Below are 12,789 nucleotides of genomic sequence, written 5' to 3'. Positions count from 1 at the left end.
GGAGTGTTACAGGAATCCAAGCTCCCTGTTGAGGCCATCCTCATGTGCGCAGAACTTGGGTATCAGTTTCTGCTCGGCGATTCGGATTTCACATGTATCTTGAAGGGCGCCATGGAGAACACTTACCCAAAGATAGGAGGCTGAATGCCCTTGACTGCTGAAGTGTTCCCGGACTGGAAGGGAACACTCCTGCCTGGCCATTGTCACGTATATTCCATTCATTCATTGCCGTAGCGTCTGCATGGTCTCGCTGATGTACCACGCCTCGGGACATCCTTTCCCGCAGCGTATGTGGTTAACAGCATTGCCCGAGTTGCATGAGTATGTACAGTGTGGGTGGGTGCTGCTCTGACGTTTGGTAGTAGTATCCATGACGATGGTCTTGCAGAGGTTGCTGTGGCAGGGTTGTGTGGTGTTATGGTCGCTGCTCTCCTAAAGGTTGATTAGGTTGCTGCGAACAATGGTCTGTTTGAAGTTCGGCGGTTGTTTGAAAGCAGGTAGTGTGGGGGTGGGGATGGCCTTGGCGAGATGTTCATCTTCATCGATGACATGTTGAAGGCTTTGAAGATTATGCCGTAGTTTCTGCGCTCCGTGGAAGTACTGAACGACGAAGGGTACTCTGTCAGTGATGTCTCGTGTTTGTCTTCTGAGGAGGTCGGTGCGTTTTCTTTTCACTGTGGCCCATCGGAACTATCGATCAATGAGTCGGGCGCCTTATCCTGATCTTATGAGTGTGTCTTTCAATGCTTGCGTTGCGTTCCTCCTCAGCTGAACAGATACTGTGCATACTGGAGGCTGTCCATAGGGGTGACTTCTTTAACGTGTTTAGAGTGGAAGCTTTAGAAGTGGAGCATTGTGAGGTTATCCGTGGGCATATGTAGAGTGAAGTGCTGAAGGGACCGTCCTTGATGGAGGTGCTTGTGTCCAAAAATGCAACTGATTCTGGAGATAGTCCATGTTGAATCTGATGGTGAGATGGAACTTGTGGAATTCATCATGTAATCGTTTCAGTGAGACAAAGAACGAAATTATCATCGAAGTATCCTATGTACAATGTCATTTGAAGGTCCTGTACGGTGAAGAGGTTTTGTTCAATCTTGTGCATGAAGATGTTGTCGTATTGAAGTGCGAATGTGGTCCTCATGGCTTTTCCGTGTGTCTGGATGAAGAACCAGTTGCTGAAGGTGAAGATATTGTGGTCCAAGGTGAAGTGGATGAGTTGTAGAATATCTTCTGGAGATTGGCAGTTGTGGTATTGAGTACTGAGGCTTTGTGCAGCAATGCCCTGGTCGTGGGCGATGCTGGTGTAGATTGCTGAGAACTTCATTGTGTCGAAGTGTGTTCCTGGTTCTGCTGGTCCATGGGTGCTGAGTTTCTGTAAGAAGTCCGTAGTGTCGCGATGGAAGTTGTGAGTTCCTTGTACGATAGGTTTCAGAATGCATTCGACGTAGCCAGAGAGGTTCTCACACAGGGTCACTTTGCCTGATACGATGGGACGGCAGGGTGTGTTGGCATTGTGTATCTTCGGGAGGCAGTGAAGATCTCGAATGGGGGGAGGACATGGCATGAGAGCACGTAGGGTGCTCTGAAGGTCTGTGTAAGGGCGTTGATCAGTCTGTTGAGTTCGCGGGTGTGTTCTTTGGTCAGATCTGTGGGTAACCGCCTGTAGTGTTCCTGGTTGTTCAGTTGTTCGAACGCTTCTTTGCAGTAGTCCGTTCTGTTCAGTATGCCAGTGGCTGCTCCTTTTATCTGCTGGTTTGATGAAAATGTTGTGGTTGGTCTTGAGATCGTGGATCGCATTGCATTGTGCTTGGGAGATGTTCCGGGCTGTCTTGAGAGCACAGCTGATGAGTCTGGCCTTGATGCATCTCCTGATGGCTTGAGCTTACATGTCGAATCTAGGGCAGTAGCCATCTGGAGGGGTAAAATTCGTGCCTTTCCTCTTCGGTTGCTGCACCACAGATCTGTTGGCTGTCGCGGTTCATTGGTAGTCTCATTATGTTCACAGTTGGCTTCTTAGGTTTTATGGAAGAATTCCCTGAGCTTCATTCACCAGATGAATCCCGTTGTGTCTGCCTTGAGACCGAAGGGGTCCATTTTGGTAGTGGGGCAGAAATTCAGCCCTCCGCTGAGAACTTTGATTTCGTCTGTTTGAAGGGTGTGTTATGACAAGTGAACAATGAGCTTCTCTGTATTGGTATTGTTTTCTACTGTGGTACCAGGGGATGCTTCTTGCTGCAAGTGGCGATGCCGAATTTCTCAAGTTTCCTGTTCTTGGTGTGCACGTCGGTGGCATAGTTCTGTTGTCTCATCTGCTTGGCTGTTTCTCGCAGCTAGTCTGCTGTGTCCTCAGCACAAGTTGTGAATATGGACTCTATCTTGGTTTCCATGTTGTGGCTTCTGCTGTAGAGCTGATGTATGAGGTGGTTGAGGTGTGTGAAAGAGGTGTGATGGCAAAGTCTCTGAGCATCGCCTGTGTTATAGCTCGACTTGAGAGGATTCGTGATCTGTAGCATTGTCAGGATATTGTCGACTTTCTTGCATCTTTGTCGCAAATTTATGCACGTGTCGATATGCGCAATCTTCTTGGAGGTCCTCTCCAATTTGAGCCAGCAGTTTGTAGTGTCGATGGTAGCCATGATGTAGAGATGCCGGCATTCAACTGGGATGGCATACTAAGAACGTTAAAGTCCAACAGGTTTATTTGAAATCACGAGCTTTTAAGGTGCTGCAACTTCATCAAAGGAGTGGACAGGTAGGTTCACAATCCCGGCACATATAGGCAAAGATGCAATTGCAAGATAATTACAGATTGGAATGTGAAGAGTTGTTGGAATGCAATTCCTTACAGTAATCAAGATTTTACAGGTACAGACAATGCGAGTGGAGAGAGGGATAATCAAAAGTTAAAGAGGTGTGAATCTTCTCAAGCCAGGACAGTTAGCAGGGTTTTGCAAAGTCAGAAAATATGGTGGTGGTTAGAAGTAGTATGACATGAACCCAAGATTCTGGTTGAGGCTTGAGGCTGTCCTCATACGTGTGGAACTAGGCTGTTTCTGATCGGCCATTCTGTGTTGTCATGTATCTTGAAGGCCACCTTGGAGAACCGTTACGCAAAGGTTAGAGGCTAAATGCCCTTGACTGCAGAGGTGTTCCAAGACTGGAAGGTAACACTGCAATCTGGTGATTGTTGCGCGGTGTCCGTTCATCCATTGTCATAGTATCTGCGTTGTCTCACCAAAGCGCCATGCCTCCTTTGATGGTTGTATCCCTGTCGATGATCCAGCACATCTTGCTAAGGTTGCCGTGGCAGGGTTATGTGGTGCCCTGGTCACCATTCTCCCGAAGGCTGGATAGTTTGGTGTTAACAATTGTCTGTTTAAGGTTGGAAGTTGTGTGGGGATAGCCTTACTGATATGTTCGTCTTCGTCAATGACATGCTCAAGGCTTCAAAGAAGATGCCGTAGTTTCTTTCAGCATCTGTAGGTGTCTGTTGCACTTATTCTCATCTGAGTAATCCTGTGTATATGGATTTTAGCATATTGACGTGCGAATTTGGTCCCCATGGCTGTTCTGTGTGTCTGAACGAAGATCTTGTTGTTGAAGGTGAAGACGTTGTGGTCCAGGATGAAGCGGATGAGTTATAGAATTGCTACAATTCGGTATTGAGTCCTCCTGAGGCTCTTACAGCAGTGCTGTCATCGTGAGGGATGCTGGTATAGAGTCCCAAGATATCCATTGTAACTAGGAGTGTTCCTGGTTCATCCCCCGTACTTCACGCATTGGAGATCTCTACTGACTCCTGAAGGTACACAAGGCCAACACACCCGGCCGTCCCATCGTATCAGCCAATGGGACCTTGTGTGAGAATCTCTCTGGCGACGTCGAGGATATCCCGAATCCCATTTTACAAGGAACACCAGCTCTGTCGCAACACTGCAGACGTCTTATAGAAACTCAGAACCCATTGACCAATTCAAGCAGGAAGACTCCTTATTAAAATGGGCTTCTTGGCACACTACACCAGCATCCTCCATGACAACGGCATTGCTGCAGCACCCTCAGTACTCAACAGCGACAACTGCCAATCTTCAGACACAATTCTACAACGCATCTGCTTCATCCTGGACCACAATGCCTTCACCTTCGACATGCAGTTCTTCATCCAAACACACGGAATAGCCATGGGGACAAAACTCGCACCTGAATGCAGCAAGATCTTCATGCATAAGTTCAAACAAAACCTCGCCATCGCTTTCCACCAGACATTTCGAAGACTTTTTCTTTTTTTGGAGTCACGATGAAGAATCACTGAAATGACTATGCAATGTCATCAACAAGTTTCACCCACCGTCAGACTCACCAGAATCAGTCGCATTTTTGGATACATGCACCTCCATCAAGGACGATCAACTCAGTATTTCACTCTACCGCATAACCTCAGGATGCTTCACTTCTCCAGCTTCCAGCCTAAATATGTTAAAGAAGCCATCCCCTGCGGTCAAGCCCTCCATATACACAGGATTTTGTCAGACGAGGAGGAAAGCAACATACATCTATGGACGCTGAAAGATGCCCTCGTAAGAACGGGATATGGTGCTCGACTCATCGATCGATAGTTCTGAGGTGTCACAGTGACGACCGCAGAAACCTCAGAAGACAAACACAGGACATGACCGACAGAGTATCCTTCATTGCCCAGCACTTCTCTGGAGCTGAGAAACTATGACACTCTTCTTTGGAGCCTTCAACATGTCACCAATGAAGACGAATATCTCACCAAGGCCATCCACACACCCCCACTACTTGCCTTCAAACAACCGCCAAACGCCAAACCGACAATGTTCCCAGCAAACTACCAAGCCTTCAGAAGAACAGCCACCAGGACACCACACAACCCTGCAATGGCAACCTCCGCAAGACATGCCAGATCACGATATGGATTCCACCATCACACGTGAGTACACAACCCACCAGTTACACAGTACATACTCATGCAACTCGGCCAATGTTGTCTACTTCATATGCTGCAGGAAAGGATGTGGTACATCAGCAATACCATGCGGATGCTTCAACAATGGATGGACAGATAGCGTGCGACAATCGCCAGGCAGGAGTGTTCCTTGCTGATGGGGAACACTTCAGCAGTCAAGAGCACTCAGCCTCTGATCTTTGGTAAGCATCCCCAAGGCAGCCTTCAAGACATGCCACAACATATAACGCAGAATTGCCAATCACAAACAGATAGCAATGTTCCGCACACACGAGGACGGCCTGAACTGAGATATTGGATACATGTCACACTACATGTGACCCCAACAATTTGGTCTGAGCTTGCAAAATCCTAATAACTGTCCTGGCTTGAGACAATTCACACCTCTTTAACCTGCGATTATCCCTCTCTCCACTCGCGCTGTCTGTAACTGTAAAGAATTGATTACTGGTAAGGACTCGCATTCCAACTATTATTCTAATCTGTAATTATCATGAATTTGTGTATTTGTATATATATATGTACCGTGTTTGTTAACCTTCCTCTCCATTCACCTGATGAAGAAGCAAGTCTCCAAAAGTTCGTGATTCCAATAAACCTGTTGGAATTTAACTTGTTGCTGTGAGACTTCTTACTGTGCCCACCGCAGTCCAACGCCAGTATCTCCAAATCAATGTTAATGTTGCCTCCTTGTGACACTAATGAAATAAACCAAACAATTTCCATCCTGAACTCATGGAACCTTATTTGTCTTTAATTTCTGATTTGAGCTTGTTGTGTCGCCCAGCAACACAGGACGCTGGACAATGCAATGGGAGAATGATTCCCACAGACACAAACCCACGTGATACTCGTCCGACCCTGAGAAGATCCTTATTTCTGCCTTGCGCCTGTGTTATCAGTTTTGAGCTGCACAGTTCTATTCATCAAACTGGCATTGGTAGCCATTTTGTTTCTGACAACTGCTGAGAAATTGGCCACATTGAGTAAAAGCATGGTCCCACGGAATGCAGGCCCTGTCTGCTACTTATCCCATCAAAACCTGTTGTATTCTGTTGTTGGCTGAAGTTTCACAAAATATATTCTGAACGCAAACTGCATCCATTTTATAAATTCAAAGTACATGTTTTAAATGTGGAATACTTGCCATTCAGTTCTAGCTGACTCTTATAATGGTAGCTCTCGACAGTGCTCTCTATAGTTTAAGATAACTCACTTTTAAGTCTGTATTGTGTTAATGCTCTCAGAACATCATTATGTGTTTTCTATTAGCCTAGCATACTGTTAAGATCGTTTTTTTCATGAGACTCTTCCGTCCTTGATACAAAGGCAAACCCAACCGTTGTCAGGATCAAAGTTCTTTATTTGTCCTACATATGTAAGCTGGATAACCTTTACTACTTAACCTCCACTCAGTGCTGGAAGTCAGTTAGTAAAAAGCACACGAAGCAACAAGGCTGACCCCTTTTATACAGTTTACAATCCCATCAGGTAGATGTGATTTCAAACAAGACTTAAACACATCACACGATTCAACCAAAACCGAGTAGTTACAGGAATTGCTGCATAAGAAAGAACATCCTATTAAAATACGCATTTACTACTTACAACCCCCACCCATCAGAACAGAAGCATAATGTCTTTAGGATACGCCATTTGTTAGCACAAAAGAGAACATTATCACCTACTCAGCTAGACTCGCTCCCCAGCCGGGCTCAGCAAGCTGGAGCCTGTGGTTAACCTGTTTTGTCAGTTTGCTCCCATGAGCTGTTTCTCTGCCGTTCTTGCACGCCCAATAGTTCACCTTGCTCTATGCTGTGGATATTATCTCTTTAATATCTCATTCCCTCCTTTTATCATTCCATGATAATTAACTCGTAAATCGTTTTACAGGGGACCGTTGGAAGAACGCGACAAATAATTACATAGACATTTGAGAAGAAATAAAATGACAAACCCGACCAAGATAATAATTCCTAGGTGTACTATCATTCCTCCCCAGTCTCCAAATATGTTATCAAACGGCCACCAACCAGGGGGGCTGTAATGATTGAATTTCTGCCCTTCTGTTCTGATCTCATCTGCTGTCTCTCTAATGTGATTAGCTAGGCTTCATATATTTTAGGAGGAATCAGGGATATAGGTGCAACACTCTGTCCCACTCGAGTGCATGTACCTCCTGATTCAGCCAGTAAATAGCCCAAAGCCGATACTTCAGATATCACCGTGTCCATACTTTCCAGACCACCTGTCGTGTTATTGGCTATTTTCTCGAGGGCTGAGGCCATGTCAATCAGTTCTCGGGAAGCTTTGGCTGTACCATAGAGAGGAAAGGCTATCATCCAAAATCGCTGGATTTCTGTGATAGCCTGTTTTGATCTAAAAGGTGTATCTTGGGGTGGAGGCGTAGGGAGTCATAATGTCGGATACAGGGGACGACATGCGCTAGATAGCAAGATCCTGCCCAGCCCCAAGGGAGCCATGGATAGGCATTGTTTCCGCAGATGAAATAGGTACCATTATACGTCATCATGTTGCTCAGTAGTTCGGCACCTATCCTTAGTTGGGCAGTATCATTAGAACACTCAATTTTCAGCATGTCCCTTTGGTGGCCCTCAGTGACATTGAAATTCTGGGTACAGCTACTACGGCCTACCGGCTTAGTCCCATTTGTAAGGATACATACGGATCCATTCTGCTGATTCATGACAACAAAATGGGGTGGGGAGTCCGACCTATTATATTTGGGTTTGAAGCTATGAATAAGGGACGTCAGGTTACACCCAGCAGTTTTCAGAGTAGAAACGTCACCCGTAATATCTACTTGGTAGTTACCACCGATAGTCTGGGACCCGCTTCGTCTCCCACATTTAGTCCCGTTTTCATGCAATATCCATCCTATAGTTTCCTGTGTGGATAAGGGGATGGGGAACAAGGGGATCCCTCCTTTGGTATGGGTAGGAATATGTGAACATACCCAACACTTACTCAGGTTTGTTTGCAATGCATACAGATAAGCCATGTACAGAAAGGTATTAGAGTGCAAATGTCCATTGATTAGTCCATTTCCCAGACTTCTTTTCCTTTGGATTGGTCGTCCTCGTACCAGAGGGATAGCCGAAAGGCTGAGGATGATGGGAATAAACTTCATGGTTTATCGGTAGGTACTGGTGTCCACCGTATACAGTCACTCAGATGTATCCAGCGAAGTTGTCCTTAAACCTTGATTGCAGTTGCAGTCTGGAGGAAAACCTGGGACGGTCCTTTCCACTGTGGCCCAAGTTTGGGTCGATCCCAGTTCTTTTTAGTTATAGATCTCCTATCTGGTGTCCAATGAAGTCAGTCTGTGGGTTAGAATCTGGCTCCGCCCGCTCGTTTGGTCCAAAGGCGCACTGTACCTGTGAATGCAGAAATTTAAAAGACGATGTTAGCTGGTGGAAGTACTTCTGCATTTCCTCACCCATAACGTGTAAATCTATCTGCGTGGGCGGGCTCGTATTTGCATCCCAGGGCGTTCTGCTTGGCCTACCATTGACTATTTCTGCAGCCGACAGTCCGGTGGTAGAGTGGGGTGTTATTCACATGTGGTAGAGGGCTAAGGGTAAGACCATTCGCCAATTTAGACCGGTTTCAGATGTTACTTTGGCTAGCTTGGCTTTAAGGACCCCATTAGCTCTTTCCACTATTCCAGCTGCTTGGGGGTGGTGGGCAGAGTGGAACTGTTGCTGAACGTGTAGTATGTCGCACGATTCCTTATTATTCTTTCTGACAAAATGGGGACCATTGTCCGAGCTAATCTGTTGGGGTATGCCAAATCTGGGTAATAATAATTTTACTACTGTAAAGGCTTTGTTATTGGTAGTAGGGAACGCCTCGATCCAACGGCTAAATACATCAACAATCACAAGACAATATTTGTAGCATTGTACCCGCGGTAATTCTATAAACCCTAACTGGATGCAATCAAATGGGCCACCTGGAAAGGGTGTGCTACTTTGTGGACCCCTGATACCTTGGCCGACATTATTCTGTTGACATATCAAACATGACATAATACGGGATTGGGCTGCTTCATTTAATCGCGGGTGCCACCAGGTGCGGAGCAATATTCCACACATTCCCACCTTGCCGAGGTGCGTATCTGAGTGCAAGCAATGAAGCAATAAAGGTAATAATGCATCAGGTACACAAACGTGGCCGGCTGGAGTAACCCAGAGGCCTGTTGATGCAGAATGCGAACATCCATGCATCTTCCAAAGGTCTTGTTCGAAAGCAGGGGCGTTCCCCTGTAAGCGCTGAATAGTGGCTACATCTGGCATGCCCGGCGTGTTCAAAGGAGGCGAGCGGTTTATCACCTGCTTATTCATGGATGGCATGACCATAGCGCCAGAGGCGGCAGCGGCCTTGGCGGCACGGTCAGCCAGGGCATTACCCTTAGTGACTAATGATGAGTCCGATGTGTGGGCTGCACACTTCGCGGGGAGAAGGATAGCCTGTAGTAGGTTCCGAACAAAAAAGGAGTTTTGGATTGGGGAACCCGAGGAGGTAAGCAAACCTCGCTGGGCCCATAACTGACCAAAATCATGGGTAACGCCAAAGTCGTAGCGAAAATCAGTATAGATGTCAGCAGAACTGCCAGTCACCAGCATGCAAGCCCGAGTCAGGGCAAACAGTTCTGCTTTTTGGGCTGAAATCGGGGGGGTCAAAGGATGCCGATTCTAAAACCGTTGTAGTGTTCACTACGGCATAGCCTGAGAGGGGCTTCCTTCCTGGAGAAATAGATGAACTTCCGTCAACATAAAAGGTGTGGTCCGGTGAGGACAAAGGGACATCACGCAGGTCGGGGCGAGGGGATGTCAGAAAGTGGTTCCTGAGGAGGCAATCATGCGCTGGATCGGGGAGCTCTTCCGGTGGGGCAGTCAGAAAAATAGCTGGATTGACGATGGAGCAAAATGAAAACGTCAGGAGTGGATTGTTGAGGAGGGCTACCTCATATCGACTTAATCGTGCCTGCGTGAGATGTTGAGTTTGATGGGAGGTGAGCAGAGCAACAACTGCATGTGAGGTAAAGATGGTAAGTGGCTGGTGAAGAGTAGTATTAGCGGCCGCGGTTACCAATGAATAGATGGCAGGGAGGACCTGTGAGCATGGTGGGAGACCCGTAGCAACTGGGTCGAGGCGGGTGGAGTGATAAGCAACGGGTCGTCGGCGGTCACCGTGGGTCTGTGTGAGGACTTCCGTAGCACAGCCTTCCATAACGCTCACATATAACTGAAAAGGCCGATCGTAGAGCGGGTGCACTAGAGCAGGAGCAGATGCCAGGAATTCCTTAAGGTCCCTGAAGGCTTGTAACGCAGGAGGGGGGAGCGAGAAAGTTTTCGCAACCTTAGAGGAGGCAAAGGGGGTTAGCAGCTTGGTGAGGAAAGTAACATTAGGGAGCCATTGCTGAAAATAATTCACCAGTCTTAAAAAGGCCCTCATCTGTTGGGGAATGTGGGAAGTGCCGTCATCAGAATAGGGTGAATTCGCTCGGGTGTCAGGGAATGCTCCGAAGCACTAAGGAGTGTGCCAAGGAATTGGACCTGTTGCTGAGTGCATTTCACCTTGGCAGCTGGGGCCACATAACCCCAGGAATGGAGAGCGTTAAGAAGCCGATTAGTATCCGCAATATTGGCGGACTCAGAGGGACTGGCCAGGAGAAGAGCATCGACATATTAGATGACTGTGGGCCCATCCGTTAACTCGAGACTCTGTAATTGCCGGTGCAATATTTGCGAGAAGAGAGTAGGGAAATGGACAAAACTTGGGGTAGTCTGGTCCAGTTGTATTGTTGCCCCTGAAGCGTAAACGCAAACAAATACTGGGATTCTTGTGCCAAGGGGATAGCAAAGAAAGCAGGTCGAAGGCCCACTAGAGTAAAAACACAGGAGTCTGGGGGATGTGACTGAGGATGGTGGCGGGATTGGGGATGATAGGATGTAAGGGTTTCACAATCTTGTTAATTTGACGGAGGTCCTGTACTAAACGCCATTCACTTCGACCAGGCTTTGGAACCGGGAGAATGGGGTTATTACACGGGGATTGGCACGGCACCAAGATGCCTTGTTGCACGAAAGAAAGGATAAGGGAGCTGACACCTTCCTTGGCCTCGGGTTTTAAGGGATAGTGGGGAATGGAAGGAATTTGGGCGGACGGATCTACCTGAATTATCACAGGAGAAACACTGATGAGGCCAACCTCATTTTGGAGGCAGACCATAGAGCACATGGGAGCTGAAGTGAAGGGTTTGAGGGCGGGCAGTGATGTTGTAATGGCCCATGGACTGTGAAAGGATCCTTGAAAAACTTTAAGAGACCGTCGCATTCTCCTCGTGTCTGCGTGGGTTTCCTCCGGGTGCTTCGGTTTCCTCCCACAATCCAAAGATGTGCGGGTTAGGTTGATTGGCCAGGTTAAAAATTGCCCCTTAGAGTCCTGGGATGCGTAGGTTAGAGGGATTAGCGGGTAAATAAAAAGGGATTAGCGGGTAGGGCCTGGGTGGGATTGTGGTCGGTGCAGACTCGATGGGCCGAATGGCCTCCTTCTGCACTGTAGGGTTTCTATGTTTCTATGTTAATTGCTGAGACTGTCCTTTGATGGAAGGTCCACCTGAGCAAGGAGGCGGTGGGCGGGAAAACCGAGAGACTTGGCTCGGAAGCCTGGGTTAACAGTTAGGGTGATATGTGGTGACACCAATCCTAACTGGTGCCACAGATGGGGCCAAACTTGGACTAGGAAGGCAATGCCTTCTTTACCTTCGATAAACCCCATAACCGGATAAAGGGGGAGGTGGCTAGATGGGTGGAGAACTGGCTTGGTCACAGAAAACAGAGGGTGGTAGTGGAAGGGTCTTTTTCTGGCTGGATGCCTGTGACTAGTGGTTTTCCGTAGGGCTCTGTATTGGAACCTCTGCTGTTCGTGATTTATATAAACGATCTGGAAGAAGGTGTAACTGGGGTGATCAGTAAGTTTGAGGACGACACGAAAATGGCTGGACTTGCAGATAGTGAGGAACATTGTCAGAGGCTACAGAAGGATATAGATAGGCTGGAAATTTGGGCAAAGAAATGGTTGATGGAGTTCAATCCAGATGAATGTGAAGTGATGCATTTTGGTAGAACTAACACAGGGGGGAGCTATATGATAAATGGCAGAACCATAAAGCGTGTAAATACGCAGAGGGACCTGGGTGTGCAAGTCCACAGATCCTTGAAGGTGACGTCACAGGTGGAGAAGTTAGTGAAGAAGGCATATGGCATGCTTGCCTTTATAGGACGGGGCATAGAGTATAAAAGTTGGGGTCTGATGTTGCAGTTGTATAGAACGTTGGTTCGGCTGCATTTGGAATACTGCGCCCAGTTCTGGTCACCACACTACCAGAAGGACGTGGAGACTTTAGAGAGAGTGCAGAGGAGGTTTACCAGGATGTTGCCTGGTATGGAAGGGCTTAGTTATGAGGAGAGACTGGGTAAACTGGGGTTGTTCTCACTGGAAAGACGAAGGATGAGGGGTAACCTAATAGAGGTGTATAAAATTATGAAAGGCATAGATAGGGTGAACGGTGGGAAGCTTTTCCCAGGTCGGTGGTGACGTTCACGAGGGGTCATAGGTTCAAGGTGAGGGGGGGGGGGGGGGGGGGGGGGAGGTTTAACACTGATATCAGAAGGACGTATTTTACACAGAGGGTGGTGGGGGCCTGGAATGCGCTGCCGGGCAAGGTGGTGGAGGCGGACACACTGGGAATGTGTAAGACTTATCTA

At 47.5% G+C, this 12,789-nt stretch overlaps 1 long non-coding RNA gene across 1 annotated transcript in view; it reads right to left on the bottom strand.

The window, feature by feature from the left end:
• Positions 1 to 6,337: 6,337 nt before the first annotated feature.
• Positions 6,338 to 12,789, bottom strand: part of LOC144493869 (uncharacterized) — a 54,658-nt gene continuing 48,206 nt past the window's right edge. Inside the window, exon 5 of the long non-coding RNA XR_013497802.1 lies at positions 6,338 to 8,391. This is a non-coding gene — a long non-coding RNA (uncharacterized LOC144493869). The remainder of the gene's footprint in view (positions 8,392 to 12,789) is intronic.

Source organism: Mustelus asterias, chromosome 5 (assembly GCF_964213995.1).
Source record: "Mustelus asterias chromosome 5, sMusAst1.hap1.1, whole genome shotgun sequence".
Taxonomy (NCBI): Eukaryota; Metazoa; Chordata; class Chondrichthyes; order Carcharhiniformes; family Triakidae; genus Mustelus; species Mustelus asterias.
The sequence above is the reverse complement of the archived record's forward strand: the minus strand, read 5'-3'. Positions and strand labels throughout refer to the sequence as shown.